General features: G+C 34.8%; 1 protein-coding gene across 2 annotated transcripts in view; it reads left to right on the forward strand.

The window, feature by feature from the left end:
- LOC128025918 (MAM domain-containing glycosylphosphatidylinositol anchor protein 1-like) overlaps positions 1-17,285 on the forward strand; it is a 152,221-nt gene that overhangs the window by 17,304 nt on the left and 117,632 nt on the right. The window lies entirely within an intron of this gene.

Below are 17,285 nucleotides of genomic sequence, written 5' to 3' on the forward strand. Positions count from 1 at the left end.
GGTCGCACACTTTAGCATGCCACTTGAGAAGAGGACACGCAAACCAAATCTGAGCACACATTAGCACAAAGCTGCGTGGGGTTTTGCTATAGCTTCAATAACATGTTTCAGTGAGGGAGAACAACTTCCATAGAATACTAATACATATATTTGTTTTATTAACAGAAACTAAGTTTAAAAAGCGAAACACAGCAGAAGCATAGACAGAGGAATCAAGGCGTTTATGATTGACTGCCTCAGCAGTGGATAGAAACGCAAGCAGACCTTTGCTGATTCATTTGTTAAACTCTGTGCTTATCGATCACTTTATACACACATGCCCTGACTGGAGCTAAATTATTCAGAGCTGTTAAACAGCCATTCTTAATTATTCACAAGCTGCTCTGATGTAATTAATATTGTACAGTTGTGTGACAGACCCAGTTTTCTATTTCTTTCTTTCTTTCTTCACCCGCAGGTTTTATAAAAAGGGGTGTACTCCGACATTGATGAAGTGTGTATTTGGGTCTAATATAAAATAATATATTATATGATCCTGGACCACAAAACCAGTCTTAAGTGTCAATTTTTGCAAAATCTGAATCTGAAAGCTGAATAAATACGCTTTCCATTGATGTATGGTTTGTTAGGATTGGACAATATTTGTTCGAGATACAGCCATTTGAAAATCTGGAATCTGAGGGTGCAAAAAAAAAAAAAAAAAAAAAAAATCGAAATATTGAGAAAATAGCCTTTAAAGTTATCCAAATGAAGTCCTCTGAAATGATATTACCAATCAAAAATTATGTTTTGATATATTTACTGTAGGCAATTAACTAAATATCTTCATGAAACTTCATTAAATGATTTTTAGCATGAAATAAAAATCTATAATTTTGACTCCTACAATGTTTTTTGGCTGTTGCTACAAATATACCACAGCGACCTAAGACTTGTTTTGGGGTCCAGGGTCACATAATATAATATAATATAATATAATGTAATGTAATGTAATGTAATTTAATGATACTTTATACAGCAATTTATCAAATTTGACAATAAAGCCATTTATAATGTTCATATTAATATACAAGATTTCTATTTCAAATAAATGCCGTTCTTTTGAACTTTCTATGTTCCTTCAATATCTATAAAATAATATTAAGCAGCACAACTGTCAACACTGAAAGTAATAAGAAATGTTTCTTGAGCATTAAATCATAAGGATTTCTGAAGGACCCCCCCATTTTCTGTGAATGTATTATTATTGTTCTTTATTATTAAGTTATTTTATTTAATAGATTTTTTGCTGTGTACATGTATACGTAGATGCCACATTCGACTGCTCCACGATTGTTTGGGTGTGTAAAAACAGTAAAAATCTATGAATTTTCCAAGACACCACAACTTTTCATAGCCTCTGATTATAAAAACCTTTGAGATTTTAATTCCTGAAAAAATTTGCTAAGATTTGACCGGTAAGAATGAGTTGGTTTGTGTCTTTATGTGTATTAACTATATTTTACAGGTTTTAAACTATGGTAAATTTTAATGTCATGTTAGCTAATGCCTTCGTCTTGTTGTATTCTTAGTTTAGAAAAATCATCTGCTGATTGAAGTCGATTGCAGATATAGATATTCATTCATATGTATAACTCTGGTTACTCTCGAGTGTTCACGGACTGTTCCAACATGCTGGACGGCTTAGTGATAGTGTATAACATATTTATGGTTTTTCTTTTTTTATTTCTGTTATGGTGAAGCTAGCAAGAGGTGACGCGTTATGGAGACTGATACCTTTGTCCACTGTATCAGCTATCGTGCCAAAATTGTGCCTTTGATCTTACACTAGTATACATAATGTACAAACTATAAAAATTTTCCATATGCAAGAACGATCTAATGCATATGATATTAATATATGAGCTATGTATAATGCTCATTATGACATTCAGCAAATCAACTCAAAGTAATATGAGCCATGATTTTATTTCTTTTGCATATAAAAAGTTGTAATAATCCTTCTATGAGAATAGTGCAAGAAGGATTATAACAACTTTTTATATTCACTGTTATAGTTATGTACATTACACACATACACTAAAGGATGTCATGTTAGGTGGCGATTTTATTGTTAATATTCTTTGCCCCACCCACACTGTCTTGATCCTGAAGGCAAAACATGTTTTTACATTTTATTGAAAACAATCATTTGTTCCCATGGAATCCTGTGCAATAATTCAGGATATGGTTAAATTAGCTATGTGAGTGTTTTTATCTTGAAGACATGTATTATGAAATGTAATCTCGCTATATGTTGGATGTAATCTCATTACGTTCTCCTGCAGAAATGCCTTCTGGGAAACTCAACACAACTTAGAGTTTGAAGTCTATAAGTAAAGGGCAGTTTAATTTTGGTGTCTCCTACAGACACATTCGAGTTTGTATGAGTATGTGTGATGTGCTGTCGGAAACTCTCTTTCAGTGGCATTGTTGATGTGAATGTTGTATTTACAATGTGTGTGTGTGTGTCTGTGCATTGAAAGGGACCGGAAGCTTCTAAGACGGTAAGAAGAGAGGACCGTTTTCCCTTGTCCTCTTTTTTTTTAGCACTGCAATGGCCAGAACATCTTCTCTCTTCTTCATCCAGGTGTTTTTTTCTCTCAACTAGATCAATCTAGGGCATGAAAGAGCCTTCATTTATTAAAGCTGATCTTAGTGGATCTTTCAAGCGCAGACCCCGTTCTCACAGCAGACGCTTTCTGCCGGCTGTATGATAATCTTTATACACACGCTCACCTTCAGTTGTAGGAATTCCTGGAATAATGAGCTGCTGTCACACTGCATCTAATTATAGTGAGTGTTCACGCTGCGTTAGGCAGTGAAAGCTGGGGTCAGGAGGCCGTTGCTGCAGGCCACGCTGGCTCGATGCTTCTTGCTTGCACCCGGACGCGTGGTGAAACATGCGGTTCATTCAGCGCTCTTTAACCAGCTGGTTCTGAGAGCGTGTTTGAGAGTGTGTGAGACTTTAAAAGAGTGATTGACTGTGACTGAGATTGATGGAGTTGCAGAAAAGAGAGTGAATATGTTCAGCTCAAGGCATTCTTATTTTCTCTGTCCATGATATTAAACTTTCAAATGAGGCTAATGGATGCATCTTACAAAAACATGGTGATTTTCTCATTTGCATAATGCATACAAACATTTGAGTGTGCAGTTTTCGTTATTCTCAAATGGTGAAAACGGTGGTTCTCTAATGTGTTCTTCGTTACGTCCCCTTTTAAAACTCGTAAAGCAAGTGCATTTGACTAATTTACTTAATTTACTTATTTGACTAATTTACTTAGTCTTCTGAAGTCATGCAATAGCTTTGTGTGATCAAAACGTACACACTTTGCTATTTAAAATCTTGTGGATTGATAGTATTATACATAAGAATGTCTTTGTTTACATGAAAACACTAATGAGACTCTCCATTAGATTGTTCCCCCCATTATTTTCTGTTATTATTTTTTGTTATAGTTAATTTGCATCACCAAACAGAATTGCTATAGCGCTGCAGGGATGATGTCATTTTAAAGGCCCAATACCCTGGTTCTCTTGACAAAATGCCAATGGGAATTTTCCATAATAAGTTCTCAGAAAATATGCTTTGTGAGCAACAAAAGTTTGAGTTGTTCTTCACGATAATCTTCACAAATGAACACAATTTGTATCAATTTTGAAGCCTTAATACAATTGCCAGAAGTAAAACACTAAACGTAGGCTATAAACGAACTACGAGATGGTTGCATTACTTTAACGTAAACACCACTGAGATTCAGACAACTCTTTTAGTCTTTATTTTTAACATTTACAAGTTGGAACTTTGAATAGTTACATTTAATTATTATTATAATCACAACAATGCTTTGAAAAGCAGACTATTTAGTAGATTAGTTTTCCTATTTGGCGCGAAAAACAAAACAAAAAACAAAACATAAACAGGGGTATTTCTGATGCATTTTTTTTTTTTTTGCATGTTGTAGAAATCATGTGTTAACTACAAACCTTATGAGATTTAAGCAAAAACACATTTAAACAAAATATTTTGGTTCAATGGAACCAGAAGATTTTGAGTGTTAGGATTCCTGTAGCACTGTGTGATTCATTTCAAACAAGAATGTCCAAACACTGCCCCAGTCTGTTGTTGGTTAAAGGAACATATAGTCCCACCCCAAACTCATGTCTGTGTTGCATTTTTTGGCTGGTTGGGATATTCAAACAAACACCGCTTTGAATAGATCAAACAAAGAGAGCAACTTTTTTGGAGAAATCAATCTATAATCTGGTAGTTTGACCTTATTGCTAGCTCTGAAGAACAATTGAGATATTAAAGAAATCTCATTTATAACATTTCTTTTCAATGAGCGTAAAATGCTTCCAACAGAAAGCAGAGAGAGAGAATAAAAATGGAATTTGTTTCTGAAAGATCAGAATGACATATCATCATGTGGTGTTTGGATTTCATGACTCACTTTTTGGAGTTTCTGTGAGAAACTGTGAAATGACTATATAGAAGTGTGTGTGCCTGCGAGTGTGCGATCAGCTCCAGTTGCATTGTGGGATGGTGGCATTAGGACTCGGAGCCGAAGTGAAGGTCACACATTTTACATTAACAGTCATCACCAAATGCTGCAAGAGAGAAAGAGAGAGAGAGAGAGAGTGTATGTCTTTGTGTGGGTGAGGGAAACTGTCCAAAAGAGTGGTGTGTGGGAGTGGAAGATGAGAGAAGGTAAAGTGAGAGAGAGAGAGGTTCATTGTACAACATTTACTCGCTTTACCCAGGTGCCTCTTAAAAGCACACAGCTTTATAAGGAGGCTGTCTAGCTCGGCTCATATTGTTGAGTTATTCAGGACTCGTGTCCGCAGCATACTCCGTGCAGGTACTTGAACCCAGGCCGTATCAGCTATTACACCTACACTACAACTAAAAATGGTTTCTTCACTTGTTGGGAGATAATCATTAAAGAAAAAAAAGGTTCAGAGCAACAAGGGATTTAAAATCAAAGCATAGTTGTGAAAAGAGACAGATGATATTTAAATAGTTAACCCTGAATTATACCTAAATATTATAGTTTGGGGATTGTGAAAGAAGCTCTATGTTTTATAATTAAAAATAAATAAATATATACACACATAAATATACATAATTGTTGTTTTAGACCTGAATGAGTTTGAACATTAAAGTTATTTTGAAGAATGTGTGTAAACAAACAGTTGCTGGTCCCCAATGACTTCCATGGTATTATTTTCCTTACTATCAAAGTCAGTGGGGACCAGCAACTGTTTGGTTTACCACATTCTTCAAAATATCTTCTTTTGTGTACAGCACAGGCAAGAATTGAATAAAGATTTGGAACAACATGATGACAGAATTTTTAATTTTGGGTGAAGTATACCTTTAATGTCAAGTGGCAGCATGTTTTGTACTATTAGTATTCTGTCACTTTAAGACCTGCATGTGTCTAATATACAGGCACACATCTGTTTTTTTTTTAAACTTTCTACTTTGTTTTTAGACATAACCAACTGTATTTAAATATAAAACTTTTTTGACAGTATTAGCACAATCAGACATGAAAGATAACTTAACTTAACTTAACTTATCAAGATAACTCAAGTATCAGTGGGCAGTGGTGATATGGTTAGAGAGTTGGACTTGGGAATTGTCAGTGGGACTATGTGAGCAGTGCTCTGTTCCACTCTTAATACCACAACTGAGGTGAGACCTTTGAGCAAGGCCCCCAAATGGAGGTAACATTTGATGTGAATGAATGTTGCGTTGTACAGTATGTTGAGACAGAAGCGGCGTAACATTTCTGTCACACGCTTAAGTTATTCGGCCAATCACAACACACTGGATAGCTGGCCAATAAGAGTACACCTCGCTTTTCAGAATGTTGACTTTTGTAAACATCAACACATTTCAGAAAGGTGCGGCATAGAGGAGAAATAATAATGTACATTATGTAAAAATGTATGTTTTTCTTAATCCTTAAACTGCATAAACACATGGCATTACACCAAATACACCAAATAATGTTCTTTTAAGCAGCATCATATGACCCCTTTAAAGTATTTTCACTGTAAACCTGTGGACCCACTGCATGTACAGTGGGATGGCATGCTTGTAATGCATTGTCCGAGCACTGGCATCAGCGTTTGAACACTTGTGTTAGAGTATGTTTCTGGTCTAACCTCTGACTGTCTCTGTCGTCTGAACTAGAGGAAGCAGCGTGCTGTTGGTCTCTGAGTCATGAACACAGACGGCTGACTGTAAAAACAACAGAAAGCTCTTGTAAATACTGCTGTAATGCATGTTAATTGTATAATAGAGTTATCATTACTGGTTCTTTACTCTTTTAATAAAGGAAGAGTGACAATGCTGCAGTGTAATGAAACCCACCAGCATAGTCCATGTGTGCATTTGGACTATGTATTTGTTCAAACAAACAGAGGCAGATCATATACTCAGAAATTATTGAATATGTGAATTTGAGCAAACTGTGTTTGATGGATCTTTAAAACCAAAACTAAAAATAGAAAAGCCTTATTGCTTGGCTTGATGGATTTGTGGCAATCACATATTATAGACTGTTTATTTGAACAAGAATATGCTTATTGAACAGGCATAATGGTGTTTTGAATATGTTTTAAATGTATAACTGTATATTTTCATTAATTGTCATTTATAATTTTTTTCTGAAGTCTTTTAATCACTTATTCAATAATAAAAGACACCTGTCTGCTGTTGTATGAACAAAACAATACTCACCTGTTAGTAAATACAGCAGTCAATCCCAAAAACTGAGTGAACAGTGATTGCAGCAGTTACTACTATTTGTTACCCGATAGGATGCTGTTATTCTGTGACCTTTGATTTGACTCAATTCCTCTTTGACCTAGTGCCTTGATGCTTTACCTCAGCTCATCCCTGCTCGTTCTCTCAGCGCTGTGATCTGTCTGACCGACAGATGGGCTGATGACCCAGCAGTCTTTCTTCTCATTTACTTCTCCATCCCTTGTTTCTTCACCTCTTTGTGCCCATTAGACTCCAGTGGAGAGAGAGATTGGCCTGAGCATATGCTGTCCACACTCAGACACACACACGCACACACACACACACACACAAACACCTGTAGACAGAATGGCGCTAATTTTAACCTGCACCAGCTGCTCACCACCTCAACTCCATTGTAATGCAGCTGAGGCAGATGTGTGTGAGTGTGTGTGTCTGTGTGTGTGTGCAGAAGAGGTATGTTGTGATTTGTAAGTATGAAGAAGTCACAGAAAGGCCATAACTTGCAATAAGCAATGTAAAAATGCATACTTCAGTAATCTTTTAGTGTTTAGTGTTATATTTTGGTTTGCATCCATCAGGTTCAGATTGTTTTAGCCTATTATGAATAATAGAAATTAATGCTTTGCTTCCCGTTTATGTACGCTCCTATCATAATAAAGGCAAAAATGCCAAAAATAACTCTAAAAAGAGCACAGTTAAATTAATTATTACATTTAATTAATTTAAAAAATATATATAATTATATAATAAAAGAAGTCTCTTCTGCTCAACAGGGCTGCATTTATTTGATCAACAATATATTCAGTTTTCAATGCACCTTCTTTCAGAAATCATTCTAATATTCTGATTTGTTGCTTAAGAAACATTCTTGTTTTTTTTAAATAATATTTTCAATTATGTTTTTGCTAACTTTTTATTTTTGATTGGGTATTTTGATTTCCTGAGTAAATGTATTAGTTACTTAAAAAAGAAATGTAATAAAAACTAGACAGACTAAATCTATGCTAAAATCTGCTCTTTATATTATTTAAACTAAGGTTATTTCACATGTTTTAAAACTCTTTTTGACCATTACCTGAGAGAATCTCCAACACTTCAAATAGTTCTTTGGCAAGATCCATCAGGCATAAAAGGAGGTGACCTGAACTGAACATTTCTGCCGATGTTGAAGCCCCTATAGTAGGTTAGAAATGAAGTGTGTAATCACACAGAGTTTCTCGAGCAGGGAAGTTGTCAGTGTGCCGGGGTTTGATGGGATGCAGACATGCTCTGTTCACAAAGAGAATGGCAGTCAGGTGCCCTGATGTATCCCATCTCTGTTTCTTCCTCTCACTCTCTCTCCATCCCTCGCCTTGTCAGTCTGCACAGGAGATCTAAAGTGCCAGTTTCATCTTTCTGTTTTACTATTCTGTTCATTGCCGCCGCTCTCTCCTTCACTGCGTGTGTTTCTGTATCTCCTGCTCTGTCTCTTTGTCTCTGTTTTTCTCTCTCATGCCATCTCTGTCCTTAGAGACATCCAGACCACAGACTAGCTTCTCAGTTCGTGATTGACAAGCTCGTATTTTGCAGTAAGAGACACACTTGGAGGTTCTGTCGCCCGGGTGACACATTACGACTGAATTTTGTCTGAGGTGCCTCATGGTTGTCATCGGAACAACTTTAGCAGACCATTTTACTTTCAGAATGTGATGAGATTCCAAATGAAATGAGACATTTACCAAGAATGAAATGTGACTGAAAAGATGTGACTTCATTTTTTATCCCGGATGCTTGAAGTATGGAGTTTAATTAAGTGTAAAATATACTAAAATATTCTGAAAATGAGGCACAACCAATGGTGTGAGTTTGGCACATTGTTTTTGTGGAATAGTCTGCATTAGTGGCTGCCCACATTGGTTTCAATAGTATTTTTCTTCCCACGGGGTCATCTTTAAAGCATTTTAAGCCATGAACCAATATAAGATGAGTGATTAAACATTAGAAATTATTTGAAGTAAAAAAATGTGAACAAAAACACACTAGACTGTTTAAATAATAGCTTTAGGTAGGCGAAGATCCCAAGAGGCATTGCGAATGACATTATTAAATTTAAAACAATGGTGAAATATAAAACTATATTTAAAGTTGTCAATTATATCTATATAAACAATATATTTTAAGTATATTACAAAATACATATATAGATTTAATTTGCACAGTCTATTGAGACTTGATTTTGAGCTTCATGGGAGTGGTCGTTTGCTGTAAGCTCATTTGGCATTAGGTGTGTTCGACTTCATGCAGCGCCGCGCAAACCGATCGCAATCTGTCTTAAAGTAGTGCAGGCTGGTTTAGAAATTTTGTCTGATTTGAGACGGCACCGATACCACATGACTGTCACGTGTGGCATTAAAGTACCGTGAGAGCGTTTCCAGAGCCGCCGCAGTTTCTCCAGAGCGACTGCAGGTGCGCTGATGACGACACAGCTGTTTCACGATTGGCCAGATTCACCACATGACAACGATCACGTGTGTTTCAGGTAATTCGAACCTTTTCAGTTCCAATAATAGCCACAAATCTGTGTTTTTAGAACGGTAAAAGTATTGTATTGAATCACGTTTAGCATACAGCACCGATAAAATCAAATATACCCCCCACATTAATAGAATTTAAATAGTACTGTTTATGATTATGTTTAATTTTTTTTTTGAAAAGATGGCGCTGTATTAAGCAGTGTATAAAAATTGTTTCTGTTGCTCATGAAAATGTTTCTGAAACTTCTGTGTATTTGACAAATATTGCATTTAATTCACTTCATCTGAGATGAAGTATGCAAACACCGTTTTCAACTCGCCGATTGCCATCTGTAGCCGTGCTTCAAGTCGAACGCACCTATTATTTGCTGGCCACCACTCTCTGATTGGTGGGATATTCTGCACAGAATCATGGGTAATGTAGTTTTTCACAACAAAGTCAACTGTTAAACATGTTTATTTCAGAAATCAATTGAAATAATGCTAACGGTTGGCTTCAAAAAGCTTACACCATTGATTAACAATCTCAGAGCTCACAACGGGTCTGTCTTTAATGGTTTAAAAATTATCAGTTCCCTCATGGAGAAAAATGAAGTTTTTATTTCTATAACCGATTGTTTCACTCTATAACGTTTGGCAACGCAAATTACTTACTTCAAGGTTTTAGCATTTGCCAAAAAAGGAACTGATTGTAAAGTCAGCTGCTTGGTGCGAATGGGCCTTCAAACTGACTTTCTCATCATATTCTCTTAGTATCTGTTTTCATCCATCCTCTTTTGGCTCTACTCAACATGTTGTTTGATCAGGCTTGTTCTGATCCTCTCACCCTCAGACTGACTCAACACAGGCTGTTTGAAATCTGCCAACATGGGCCGCCCTGATTACATGTGATTGTGCATCTGGCTGTGGGAGATTTGGATGTGTTTGTGTGAAACGCTGTTTGTAGTCATTGTTGGCATAATGTTTGTGTACCTGCAGGTGCTGGTGTTTGTGTGCATGCCAGTTAAAAGCATTTAACTTCTGAAAAAAAGTGACCAAGCGTCTCGCAATTGTAAGAAATCACAAAAATACATCCATGTCACATTTCAGTCTAAAATTCTAAAGAAAAAAAATTAAGCTTATTGTAAATGAGTTGAATCTATTTATACAGTTGAAGCGTTATAGACTGTATTATAATATACAATTTTATGCCATATAAAATACAATATAATATTTTAATTACCTTTAATCTTTAATTATTTACATTCATTATGTAATTTAATGTTAAATAATTTTTTTCAAACAGTATAAATGCAACACAGGACATATTATTATTATTATTAGGATTAAATTTGTAATATATATTATACAGTACACACATATACATATACTGCACCGTATATACATACATAATATTTAATTATGATAATTTTAATACTACTAATAATAAATTATTGATAAAATAATATATATATATATATATATATATATATATATATATATATATATATATATATATATATATATATATATATATATATATATATATATATATATAATTTTATGTTGCTGGGGTGAATTATGACTTAGTACTTCTTAACCGGTTTCATGAATTCATTGTGTTTTGGAAGTGATTGGTAGATGTGATTTATATGCTATGATTTTTATAACGGCATATATCATTTCATAAGCCTTTCTCTGTTATCTGGGTGGTGATGAAAGAAGGATGGGAACACCATTAATTCCAGGGTTATGTTCGCTCTTTCTCCCTCTTCCTCTCCACAGTGCTCCTTTAATCAGTTTCTGTCACTGCCACTAAAGCTGTCACTGTAGTGATCCTGCAAATTTACTTTAGCTCACATCCTCCCCGTCGTTTTTCTCGCGCCTCTCGGAGCCCCTCAGTCGCTCTGACAGGGGCCGAAAGAATTCTCACAGTGCAGCAAGTGCATGTTTACTCTCATACGGCGCTAATGGATGAAAGAGCCTTCTCACAACAGAGACAAATGGCTTTAACGCACACACACACACACACACACACACACACACACACACACACGAAGACTGACTTCTCATTAAAGTCCACATGAATCAAAATCAACGCTATTTGCTTTTTAAATACACGTAGCTGGTTGTATATGAGCGACTCATCAGTGCACATCATTCTAAATAAAAAAAAAAGTTTGTCTTTATAATCTTTTATCAAAATGTAATAACTCGCTCCACCACCAAAGCGACTTTTCTTCTTCAGCTGATGTCACAAATCCCTCTTACTTTCTCAACCAGTCCAACCATCAGCTCTATTCTGGTATTTGTTCATCTGATAAGGATGAAATAAAACGAAAATGTCAATTTTAACAATAAATTTTTTTATATGCTGATTAATTCATCAAATCAGTTACAGTTCATTAAATATGTCAATATAATTGCATTAGTAATCAACTATTAATGTATTAAATCATTTATAGATTTTATAATAATAAAAAAAAAAATAAAATTGCCAAACATTTTTATTGAATGAACACTTAATTAACCTTCAAAATGTAACTTTAATGTTAAGTTATTTCAGTGTAATATTTATAGTTTAATAGATTTTTTTAATCAGCATTATGTATGTGTATAAATGCAGTTTAAATAAATAACATTAAATTGATATTTTTGTTATTACACTATATATATATATTTTTAATGTGAAATATGGCCTTTTTTAGATAGATTTTAATGCAATAAATTATTATATGCTGGTTAATTAATCGCAAATAATTGCATTTATCAATATATGTCAGTATATTATTTGTTTTATTTCCATAAAACAATGAAATAATGCTTCACGTTTCACCGCTCCTTTTCACTCTGCTAATATACTTTAACACGTTCTCTTGGTTTTTTATGTTCACTTTTTTTGTGTGTTTTGTAGCTTAGACAGCTGAGAAACAACCAGTCCAGTTATGAGGCCTGAAATATGCCTGAGGTAAAGTTTTTCTGAAGCCTTTTAAGAAAAATCACTGTTGTCTGCAGATTTTCTGCTGGTCAATAAATTCCGTCTGGTCTTGTGTTGACCAAATAGGTAAGGGAAATCAAAGATCAAAGTGCTGCAGCAAACAAGATGGCAAATTAATCGTTAGATGAAAAGCATGCAGTGTTGACACGAGACACTGACCCTTTTTTTTACCCTGTTGAACCACAAACCTTGATTTGCCCATTGCATCTCCTGTCTATTTTGACGCCAAGGTCACTTGGTGCCTGTGAAAGGTGTGATTTGACTGTAGACCGCAAAAAAAAAAAAAAAAAAAAAAATGATAGTTTAAAGTAAGCATAATATAGTTTAAAAATTTTATTAAATAATATTATAATTTACTGATATATTTAATTAAATAAATGCAGCCATAGTGAGCATAAGATGCTCAGAAAAATATATTAAAATGTTTGAACAATACAACAAAGATTTGTTGTAGAATTTATTTATCAGTTTCTGAGTGGAAATTTGTATGATTTCTGAAGGATCATGTGACACTGAAGACTGGAGTAATAAATGCTGACAAATTCAGCCTTGCATCATAGGAATAAATTAGAGTATAAAATATATTCAAATAGAAAACGTTTATTTTAAAATGCAATAATATTTCCCAATATTACTGATATTTGTGACCAAATAAATGTAGCTTTAGTGAGGATTAGACACTAATTTCAAAAACATTCAAAAATCTTATTGATCATAATTGTTTGAACAATAAAACAAAGATTATTATTATTATTTGAGTATGTTTTACAATAAAATACTATTTCAGCCTTTCTACCTATAAAAAAAAATCATTAATAATTCAGTGTTACCTTTTTGAAACTATTTGTGAAATTGACTAGCAATCTCTTAGTGAAAATGTTTCCTTCTCCCCATTTATTTTCTCAGTGTACAAACCAAATTCAGACACATTATTTTGTGACATCTGTTACAAATAATTTACACCCCAAAAAATGAAAAATAAAAGTGTTTAGAAGAATGTTTTAACTATATTAGTCCATATAGTGAAAGTCAAGTGGACCCAGAAAATCACTGGCCTCATTGGCTTTCATTAAAAAAAAAAAAAACATCTTTCAAAATAACATTATACAGGTTTGAACGACCATAATAAGGGCAAGTAAATGATTACATAATTTTAATTTTAGGTGAACTATCCATTTAACTACTCACGATAAAAATAGTTACTTTGAAAGTTGCATTCAACGTGATCTTGCTGCTACACAAGTTTGAATGGGCATGGTGTTTCTGTGTGAATGCATGCAAAACGAAGACTTAGAATTCCTGACATGTGCAGCTCCAGGCAGCACTCAGCCCTGCTCCTCTGGCTGCCAGAGATGCTTGTCTGATGAGATGCCGTCTGCCCTGGTGCTCGCTCGTTTTTGCCAATAGTTGTGTTTGTCAGAGGGCTGATCCATATTGAGCCACAGTGAAAACTAATAGCTCCTCAAACAACAAGTAAACACTCAATAAAACACCTTGACACAGCTAACACTGTCAGATTAGCCCTCGCCAGCCCCTGCTGGTCAGTCGCTTTCTCTCTCCTCCTCAAGGATCTTATTTATTCACACCAAACATGCTCATAGACATGTCATTCAGCTCCTGCAGGATGAATAATTCCCTCTCTCTCTTTCTCTCTCGGGACAGTGGAAGATGCAGGACAGATGAATAAGTGTATGACTCCAGGACGTGAGTGAAGCAGTAGATCTGGTGAAGCTCCTCAGCAGGAGCGTTTCGACTGTGATTTATGTGTGGCGCGTGTGCATGAAGAATAGTGAGGCAGAAGAGGAGATGCTCTAGAAAACTTTCACCAACAGTTGAAGCCGGGCAGAAGGGGTGCAGAGATGTTCCCAGAGGACCGTCGGTGCAGGTGGAGCAAACAGCAGCTCAGGTCATCAGTAACACCTGCAGTTTTTACACCTGCCCTAATTTGCTTGGTGTAATCCCCTCCGAGCGCTGTGTTTGTCATCCTGTTGTTTGGGTCTTTTAAAAGAACAGGTTAAAAATGACACTACAGTGACACATTATTAATATTTTACTCCCTTATTTACTGAAAAATGAAAGTTTTTAGCAATATAGAATTTTCATAAGGCTGAAAAAGCTTATAATTAAAATGTTTGTTTAAAATTGTTTGTGTAAAAAAAAAAAAAAAAAAAAAAAAAAAAAAAAAAAATATATATATATATATATATATATATATATATATATATATATATATATATATATATATTCTAGTCATATAGCTAAAAAATATAGCTAATATGATAATTATTAACTGTTAATGCTCATACTGACACGTTATGAGATTCTGTCTTTAGCAAAGTAAAATAAAAATGAATGAAAATAATTGATGCCGCAAAATCATAAATATTGGTTATATTGTCTAATATCAGTATCGCAAATGGCTCAACATTTTGTAAGCTGCATCTCAGAAGATGTCTGTACAAACTTCTCCTTTAGGCCACGTCCAGTTGTATTTCCTAAAACCATGCAATTTCAATTTTATGTCGGCCATAGTTGTCTATTTTCGCGTTTGTATTCCCACTCCTACTCTTGCTTATATCTCTGGGTTGTGACTCTGTGAGCGTGTGTGCAGGTTCGGATGGCTGTGTTCAGTTATTTGTGTGTGTGTGTGTCTCACATTGATTTGTTTTTATATTCCATCTCTCTATGCCTCTCTCCATTAGTTTTGTTCCACCCCCCCCACCCCCCCGGCGTGTTCCCCTCTGCTGGCTAGAAACTAGTTTGATAACTCACAGAGAGAACCTTGTTTGCTTCAGATTTAGATGGATAGTTGTATGGGTGAATGGATGGATGGACAGGGCTAGTAGGAGAAAAGGCAGAAAGAAAGTGAAGTTTGCATGCACTCAGGTTAGCACGTTTACCTCCCATCCGGCTCGCCAAAAACAGTTTGGACACAGTCGCTGAGAGTAAAGATTTGTATAAATGTGCATGTATCTATCGTTCTATCATTCTCTTTTTATATAATTCTATCTATGGTTCTATCATTCTATCTGTCTGTCTGTCTGTCTGTTGTTTTGTCATTCTATCTACCATTGTCATTCTATGTATCTGTCATTCTATCAATTGTTTTATCTGTAGTAAATACAGTTGATAGTGTTGTTGGTCGGACTAGAACTTATCCAGACTAGACTGACTTTGCTCCAGTTCGCCGTGATATTTACTTCCTCAGTATCTGACCTAGCGCGATCCTGTTGTTGAGCGACCACCGCTGAATACTGATTCTGGGAAGACTGTCTTTATTCCACGATGCGCTGGCTCAGTGTGACAGTGATGGATGTTGACCCGGCTGGAGAGTTAAAGAGAGCTCATCCCTGACATTAGGAGGAGGAGAGTGGCCAATATTCTGGAGCTGAGACACACACTTCCACACGCACACCTGCTGAGAGGGCAAGTGCTTTGTGAGGTCCAGTCATCCACACATTATGTGCTGCACCGGCAGCTGTTAACACAAGGACCTCACGCACACAATCACACCTCACACTTAAACGATCAATAATAATCACATCATGGAGAAATTCATTGGCTCTGTCTTTGAGTAGACCACTCTATTGACCACGCTGTTATTTTCTCTTACACTCATCCATACAGACACACACACAGCCTCTCTCTATTTTGAAACAGGGTGAGGACGGGATGATATATTTATACTGACTGATGAATTACCATGACATTTTCAAGCACAATTATCACCAAATTCTAAGTAAGCATCACAATACCCAAAATTTGTTTCTGTAGTTATTATTTTAGTATTATTTAAAAATAATATTTATATACAAATATATAAATAATAATTGTACTATTATTTTGAATTAGCTTTTCATTTAATTTTATTATTATTTTTTTTTGTTTTAGTAATTGCATATGCTTTTACCATTTTTATTTTGTAAAGTTTTATGTTTGTTTCAGTTTTTGAAATTGTAGTAATTTAACTTAAACTTATTTCAGATGGTACATTTTTACGTAAGTTTGTTTTTAATCAAATGTTTATATTTTGTTTTAGTTAACAACAAAGGTTCATCATCTGACTGTTCATCAGACTGATTCACTAATGAAGCATTAAGTCCAATTTTAAACTCATTTTAATGATTTATTCATGCAATTGTCTATTTTGTGAAGGTTATTTAGTCTAAGATGATTTATTTATGTAAAGGAAAAATTTTAAATGATGAAGTTTTCCAACATAATAATTTCCAAGTTCTAAGGCAGAATCACAAATTTATTATTTTCTAGTTTTCTAATACTTATATTATTCTAGTAAAAGTTACATATTTAGAACTAGCTTTTATTTTAATATATACATTATATTTTTGTGATGTCATTTTATATCAGTTTAGTAGTATTAGTACTTAAACTTATTTCAGTTTAAGTTTTTAAATAATAATTCATAATAACACACTGGTCATCATCCAGAACAATTTTTGAACTGGTTTGAATGATACTTTAAAAAAATTATTTGCTCACAAATAGTTTGTCACTGTGGGCTGTGAACAAGTTTACAATTCTAAAAAAAAAAAAAAATAATAATAATAATAATAAATAAAATTTAATGTATTGTAGCAGAGCATAAAGATGAACATTCTTTACATAAATTTCCATGACTTTTCTAGGCCTAAAAACCATTTTCCCCCCTAAGTATTCTTATGTTGTCTATGAACCCACAATGAGAGTTATGTTTGTAAAATGTCATGCACAGAATAGCTGAGCTAAGTTTTGTTTTTTAAGTGTAAAGATCCCAGCGCCTTTTTTTGTACCACTAATGAGCATCATTCATTCCCGCATGTTGACCTCTGATGCCCGCTCAGCCCTGACCACACCATTACACTCACAAATAAAAGATTTGGCAGTTTCCACACATTTCTAAACACGTCCTGCATTGCCTCGCAGCTCTTCCTGTCCCAGACTCCCTTTCAAATGCTAATAAGAGACTCAGACT

This window comes from Carassius gibelio, chromosome A13 (genome assembly GCF_023724105.1).
Source record: "Carassius gibelio isolate Cgi1373 ecotype wild population from Czech Republic chromosome A13, carGib1.2-hapl.c, whole genome shotgun sequence".
NCBI classification, from domain to species: domain Eukaryota; kingdom Metazoa; phylum Chordata; class Actinopteri; order Cypriniformes; family Cyprinidae; genus Carassius; species Carassius gibelio.